We start from the raw sequence: 8,203 nt of genomic DNA, 5'->3' as shown, positions 1-8,203 counted from the left end.
GTCATTTTTGATAATGAAACATTGGCATAGACTTTATTTGAAAATAAAATGTTCTGTCTAACTTTACTTTTACTTCATTACAATTTCTAATGCAAATTAATGTTTATTCCAAAATATTTTTCTAGATACATGTTGTCACTCGTGTGCATATGTGAGGCAACTTAAGGGCCATGGAGATGGCAGTTAACTGCCGAACCAGGGGTTGGCGCTGTGTGCTAATACCTTCTCATTTCCTCCATCTTCAGAACGTAAACTTGTACCGCTGTCAAATCCGGCATGATTATAATACGCACTGTCCTCCTTGAGAGGCAGCAAAAGAAAAAAAAAAACAAATAATCTGGGGCACGAGTGACCAACACTACTTTTCTACTACACCACTTCAATTATAGAGACACACCAATGAAAGCAGGATCAAGTAAAAATGATTATAGGAAGATAATACACATGATCACTGTAACAACAACAACAAAAAACCTTATACACATAATATCGCGCTGCAGCCCTTCCACTCCCCACACAAATCACGATACAACCACTTGAAAACATACATTACTAATAAAGATTTAAGCTAATGAAAACACAACAAAAAAACAAAACAATAGATTTTTAGTCTTTTAAATCTTATCTGTACAGTAGCTTTGAGCTGTAGTGGTTGAATGAGACCATATCTCTTGTTCCAGGAAACGTACTGATTAACTGTTCCTTGAGCTGGCCCGTCAAGACCTCTCCCGTATTCCTTCCTCCCGAAAGTAAAAATAATTAGATTGGAAATGAACTCGGTTTCACCTGACGATATCCAAGAGGTGTTAATCTTTTCCCTTGTGACTTTTTTTGTTACGGCCTCCTCCTCTCTCCTAGCTCTTCTCCTTTTCTTTTTTCCCACCACCTACACTGTACAGGATTGCCGTAAATTTAGAGCGATTTTCCTACAGTATTTCCCTGTATTTTGTTTACTCAGTAACTTGCTGTAATATTTTAAAGAATGGCTGTACATCTACAGCAAAGAGCTGTTTTCAAAACTTAATACAGTAATATATCAAAAATACAGTAACATACTATAAACTAGTTAAGATACAGTAACATACTGTACAAGCAAGGCATTCTGGGATTGGTTTGAACGAGGAAGTAAGAGCGGTGCAAGCTGAGCAGAGGTTTTGGTTCAGAAAACCACATTAGAACTTTTAGAACTTCTCTTACGTCCTGTTAATTATGTTATAGCTTATAATTATTTATCTTTTTATCACTCCGCCTATTCAGTTCATTTATTTTTAATATTATTCGTTTTGCACTTTCCATTGTTGAGTGAGACCGGGAACAGCGTGTGAGGCGGGAGAATTAAAAGTTCCAGAAACAATTCATTACCGTTTTGACTTGGTGAGCCTCTGTCTCTTTTATTTTTTGTGCATTTTTTTTTTGTCTATGTGAGTGAGTTCATTAGTTATTCATTTGACAGTCATTTCACATCCTCAGCATTTGTGTTTGTATGTGTGTATAATTGCATAACTTTATTACTTAGTTTGTACTTAAAGTATCAAATAGCCTGTACAGCCCACACAACTATTTTGCCTTGCTTGTAGTGGAAAGTCATTTCGTCCAGTTAATGTTTAAACAATATCTTTATTTTTAAATTATCACAAAGTACTCTGCATATACGTTTTTGCTCAGTGTGTCATTAGACCACATACATTCATTCTAAAGTAAAATGTCAGTTAGACATCCTGGCATTATAAAATAACAGATGTTACCGTGTGCTATCATTTTACATATAAGGACAAAGTGATTTTGCACAAAGTACACAAGTTCCAAACTCTTTTAACTCAGTAAACTTTAAAGATAGTCAAAGCAGTTGTGGCAGCTTAGCTATTTGTTACCAGTTAGTGTCAGCTAAGGAACCTTCTTAAAGCAGTGAGTTGTTGCATATTTTTCTGACTTAACCAACTGATTAATCAACTGACCTAAAATGCTGCAACGTCAATTTTGTGATCATAATTTTGAAACAATATTGCCGTTTTGTCTGCACATTAAAATTTATAGTTATGTTCCTGTTATTTTATAGATCATGTATCCATCTACCTTAGAAAAAATTAATCACGCAAGGAAAACTTTTCTCAGTAAATTCCTATTGAACAAACTTTAGAAGCACTGTTTTATTATTCAGGAAACAATATAAGGAAACAAAAGCTGAAATCAGAACAAAGTATATTCTCTGATTTTTCCAATGGCAGATAAATTTATGAGAACAGTGTGTTAATACTGATTCAGAATCATTAGGTTTAATCTTATATCAAGTTGCCTTTGAAGTTGCCAATTGACTTGGATCAAAAAAGAAAAAAACCTGAGATTCTTGTTGTTTGTGTCATGCGTGCAATCCCGTTACTTTTCTGTAGGTCAAGCATTGACCACATGCCGTTAGTTTAGTTGTGCAGGATTTTAAATACTTGGGTCAAGTGCCAGAGCAGGAGACAGTCTCAGCTCACACTACTTTGGTGGATCTGTTGCAAATTTCAGTAGGAGTAGCAACTTTTGCAGATATTGTGACTGTCAAACATTCCAGTCAGGAAACACTTTACAAAAAGAACATGCGTGTTGTTCTGGACAGAAATGACGAAGGTGTTGTATCTGGGAAAATTCAGTCGATTCTCATTCACAGCAATTCCAATGTACAGTACATGTTGTCACAAAGAAATAACTTTCTTGTAGACCAGGGAGTTCACTGATTGACATCACAAAATTTGGGTCACTTATGCATTAATCAAAATAATCTGCCTGCCTTGTGTAGTCTGACTGTAATGGTTCTTCATCATTCTTTTCCATCACTAGAATGATGTCTGAGTTACAAAAAGAGATTAAGCAAACCTTACTGTGAGTAATACCAAGCCTTCCTGACGAGCCACTCAATCAGTCAGTTGAGAAATATGTAGGCTGAGGAGTAGAAGATTTAATGTACGTGAAAGAAGAGGACTTCTTAAGAGTTCATACAACCTGTCCAGTGCCAAACTGTTCAGCGCCTGGAAAGATCATGGTAAGTCAGACAATAAGCTAATTATGTTGTGCACATTGTTTGTTGTGACACTCTTGAACTGATATTTCATTACATTTTTCAGAACAAAGAAGCAGCATTTTGGTTCAGTAATTAGTTTGACCTAGGTCTCCTCAAAATTCACCACAAATTAGCTCCTCAGGCTCCTCAGTAAGAAAATGAATGGACTCACGCTTCAAGCAGATGTGAGTTAAATATTTTTTGAAAATCATATGTATGATTGCATGCGTGATTTATATGTTGTAATGTCTGCTTGAATGTTGTGTCATTTTTTTTTTCTTTTACTTCAGGCATTTGCCACTTCAGCAGATGTCCAAGGAACACTCAACTTGCCTGACAGTCCTTGAATTAGAATTCTTGGTATGTACACATAATAGTGCAGATATCTAATTGTACCTGATAAAAGATTCTCATGTTTCAGAGTACTCTTTAATGAATGTAATTTTGTAATTTTTATTTTCAGGTCAAACTCTAAGCAACCAGCAGTGGATGGTGAGCATTGAAGGTCACGTTGTATATGAGGGAACACAACTCAGCTTTGTCTGTGGCCATACTGCTGTGTTTGCTTCATGTGTGGACACTTTTTCTTTGGTGTTGTTTCTTGTGACTGAAGACTTAGAAAGCAAAATTAAAGTTAGAAATATGATTTATTCATACACACCAGGCAAAGGTTAAATGACAGAGAAACACAGGCCTAGGACACTGCCCTTCATCTGCACCGAGGGGCCCGTGTCCCCCATTCATATAGGGCTTTAAGACTTTAGTTACATAAGCATTATCAAATAATCTAAGGGTGGAGTACATCTGTTGGGGCCTGATGAGTCCACACCCGTTAGATGCCCAAGAAGTAGCACTTGATTTTGTACACTGTAAGCATGCAGGGTCTGCATGACTCCTACCACACACCCCATAGAACATGCTTTCTGTTACGTACATCAGATTTGTCAAGCACAAGTTATTGACCTGTATTTTTTTATTTTTCCACACATGTTATAATTTCAACCTCCAATATAGGAAGAGACTGCAAGCACCCTTGATTTTGTTCAAAGGTAAAACATTGGCTTATTTTCCATACATACATTTTCATTAAAACTGACTTACACTTCCATCAGACTTTATTACACGCAGCCCGTAAAAGGTTTGCACACTCAACTCCTCTTAGACACACAGTAAGCTTATTCTCCTTCTCATACCCTATTACATTTTTGTGACACACTATTAACCACCCTGACACACACCATGATATTCTTTCTATAAATTAAATTGGTTAAAAGTAAATATTGGCAAATTCAGTTATGTACTTGAATCTTTTTAAGAGAATGCAAATTGTTGAGAGTGCAGGAGCTAAGGAACTGTTATGAAGATGTGTTATGGGTTCACTTTCCCACATGAACCTGAAGAGGAACCATTGTAGTCATGACAAAGTGAATGCTTTTTTTTATTTTATAAATAACTAGCAGAATACCTGTGCTTCGCAGCGGAGAAGTAGTGTGTTAAAGAAGTTATGAAAAAGATTGGGAAAAATTTTTAAAATAACGTAACATGATTGTTAATGTAATTGTTTTGTCTTTGATATGAGTGTTGTCATATCTATATATCTATATATATATATATATATATCTATATATATATATCTATATCTATATATATATATATATATATATATATATATATATATATATATATATATATATATATATATATATATATATATATACTGTATATATATATATAGCAAAATACCCACGCTTGGCAGCGGATAAGTAAAAAGAAAAGGAAAGATTTTAATAATAATGTAACATGATTGACAATGTAATTGTTTTGTGATTGTCATGAGTGTTGCTGGCATATATACATATATATATATATATACATACATACATATATATATATACATACATGTCTACATATATACACATATACTATGGGGTGCCAAACAGGCAAATAAATTGATTTTGTGAATATATAAAGTCTGCGTCAGAATATATAAAGTCAAAACTTGAATATATAAAGTCAGCGTCGATATACTTAAAGTCAGCGCTGGAATATATAAAGTCATTCCTGATTATATAAAGTCAACATCGGTGTATATAAACTCACTCCTAAATATATAAAGTGAAAGTCAAAATCTATTGATTGAAACGACTCTGAACTGAACTAAGTTAACAAAAACGTATTCAGAAAAATAAATTAAAAAAACACTTTTCGTTTAATGTTTTGAAAATGATGCATGTGCCCTGCCCAGGATTGGTTCCTGCCTTGCACCCAGTGTTGGCTGGGATTGGCTCCAGCAGACCCCGTGACCCTGGGTCGGATTCAACGTGTTGGGAAATGGATGGATATTCCAGCGCTGACTTTGTATATTCCGATCCTGACTTTATATATTGAAGTTTTGACTTTATATATTGCAGCACTTACTTTATAGCCTGTATTCCGACGCTGACTTTATATATTCAAGATTTGACTTTATAGATTCCAGCACTGACTTTATATATTGAAGTTTTGATTTTATATATTGCAGCGCTTACTTTATATATTCTGAAATATTCCAACGCCGTCTTTATATACTCAGGTTTTGATTTTATATATTTGGGAATGACTTTAGGCTATATATTCAAGTTTTGACTTTATATATTCCAGCGCTGACTTTATATATTCAAGTTTTGACTTTATATAGTTAAATGTAGTCATCATTGCATAACTTTTTCTTTTCCATAGAAATTTAAAGACTAAATTCAACTTCCATTCCTAACAAAGATATTTCTGGCGACTAAATAGAACCTACTTATATCCAAATTCGAGCTATTGAGCTGTCGCCTGCCTGCCTGAATAAGTCACCCTCGCTTCGCTCTTACTTTTTTACTGTTCATTTAATCATGGCTAGTGGGGGAAAAATTATAAAATGGAAGGAGGATTACACTGAGTATGGCTTTACCAAAACAATTATTGATGGCGAATCGATTATTTATAAAGCTTCAATTGGTGATCTGTTTTTCTGTGTTAACCTCATATTTTTTCATACTTCTTCTCAAACCAAGGGGGTGCGAGGCTAAAATGAATCAGGAAGCGCTGATCAATGTAATCGGTGTACCAGGAAATCATGCATTGACAGAAGTTCCCCTTTGCTTGTGATTAAATGCGTGATTTTTAACGCGTTATGGAGCACATGCATCGAAGCTTCTCAGCTGTGCTTGTGCTAAGACAAGGAAACATTTTAAAAATAACACGATTGTCAATGTAACCTTTTGTAAGTAGTGCCTGGAGGACTCAGTGGGAGAAACTCTAGAGACAGCGTGTGTATTAACTTGTGGATTTGTCTGTGAGTATTTGGTGGCAGCGTCACAAAGTCTTAACACAGCGTTAGCTGCGGAGTGCAGCTCAGAGCGAAATGAGGTAAATGGGAGGGGAGATGATGGCATGAGTCCCCCACCCGCCTTAACTGTCAATCCTCGTCACAAGCAGAGTCTCTCGGAATTTGCAAAGCACAGCCCCTCACCTGCAATTTTAACTTAGTTACAAAGTGATCAAAACTCTTGTTTATATCCTGCGTCCTCTCATTAAACTTGTATCCCGCATTACCCGTGGGCATGACAAACGCCAGCGGCAGCCTGTCTATCAACTTAATTTAAACTTTAGGTTTACATCGTGCTTTGTTTCCGAAGTAGCAGCACTCATGAATATGGTTGTATATGTCAGTCGCTCACTTCTTATTGTTTTGCTGCCTTCTCAATTATATAATGCATGTTTTCTTCAGAGCTTTTTGGAGCTCTTCCTTGTTTTCTACGTACTGTGTTGACAGTCAGTTCATGTGATTACGTGGGAGGCATGATGATGTCACACGAAACTCCGCCCCCCTTGGCTTTCGAGCTCAATTCCATTACAGTATATGTAGAAAATTAGCTTCCAGTTATGACCATTACGTGTAGAATTTCGAAATGAAACCTGCACAACTTTTGTAAGTAAGCTGTTAGGAATGAGCCTGCCAAATTTCAGCCTTCTAGCTACACGGGAAATTGGAGAATTAGTGATGAGTGAGTCAGTGAGTGAGTCAGTCAGTCAGTGAGAGCTTTGCCTTTTATTAGTATAGATTAAGTACATGTATTTTTCTTTCTTTTTGTCATTTAGATGATATATTGACATCAACCCTGAACAAATGTTCAAGGCCAATCAAGGAAAAGCTACATCCAAGAAGACTAGCCAAGTAGTCCATAACAAGAAGAACGCAGTAAACCCTCATTTTTTCTATCCACTTTGTAAGATAATGGACTTTGAACGGAATTCATCCAAGACCACTTTGTTCACTTTTAATTTTGACAGTTTAGGCAATTTTTGTCTAACATGGTGTTCTTATTCTATTTTAATGTGAAAGTCAACATTGGTGTTATACTTTTAAATTTAGTATTGAATGCTGCACTATGTTTATTGCCAGTGTTTCCCACCTCTGTTGCAACCATTTGTGTTTATCTGAAATAATGAAAGACTGCTAACAATTAAAAAAACTGGTAATGTAAAAAGCTAATCAAGACCATAAAAATAAATGTTTATTGGAATGTTTCAAATGAAAGAAGCATTATTTGTTTAAATTAATCTGTCAGTAAATATTGCAATATAATGTCCTTATCAATGCTGTAGTGACACTATAAAATGGTATTCACAGCATGAGCAATGTAAAAATACAATACATAACTATAGAAAATACAGTTCTAACATTTTCTCATGTAATTTTACAGTAAAATACTGGCAGCAGAGTTGCCAGCCACTTACTGTATGTTTACAGAGAAGCTGCTGTAATTAACATTTATAGTATAACACTGTAATTTCATAATATAGTATTGTACAATTATATTACAGTATCATACTGTATTATGAAATTACAGTGTAATACTGTAAATATTAACTACAGCAGCTTCTCTGTAAACATACAGTAAGTGGCTGGCAACTCATCTGCCAGTATTTTACTGTAAAATGACAACGAAAAATTGTACAGTGTATTTACATATGGATAGCTCCTCCCCGTACAGTCTGTTGGCCCTCCAAGCCAGGTGCTCCCCTCCTTCTGTATAAGGAGCCATCCTACACATAAAGGCATACCACAAAAACAGATATGGGAAAAGGTACAAACTTACAGGTACATACACATATTCTGGTCAATCATTACAGAGT

At 35.4% G+C, this 8,203-nt stretch overlaps 1 long non-coding RNA gene across 1 annotated transcript; it reads left to right on the top strand.

Annotated features, from left to right (window-relative positions):
* Positions 1 to 3,576: 3,576 nt before the first annotated feature.
* LOC120535013 lies at positions 3,577 to 7,236 on the top strand. Its single transcript, XR_005634845.1, has 2 exons — positions 3,577 to 3,673; positions 7,166 to 7,236. It is a non-coding gene; the product is annotated as an uncharacterized LOC120535013 (long non-coding RNA).
* The last annotated feature ends 967 nt before the right edge of the window (positions 7,237 to 8,203 follow it).

The sequence above is a fragment of the Polypterus senegalus genome, chromosome 9 (genome assembly GCF_016835505.1).
Source record: "Polypterus senegalus isolate Bchr_013 chromosome 9, ASM1683550v1, whole genome shotgun sequence".
NCBI lineage: Eukaryota > Metazoa > Chordata > Cladistia > Polypteriformes > Polypteridae > Polypterus > Polypterus senegalus.
This window is presented reverse-complemented; position numbering and strand designations above follow the sequence as displayed.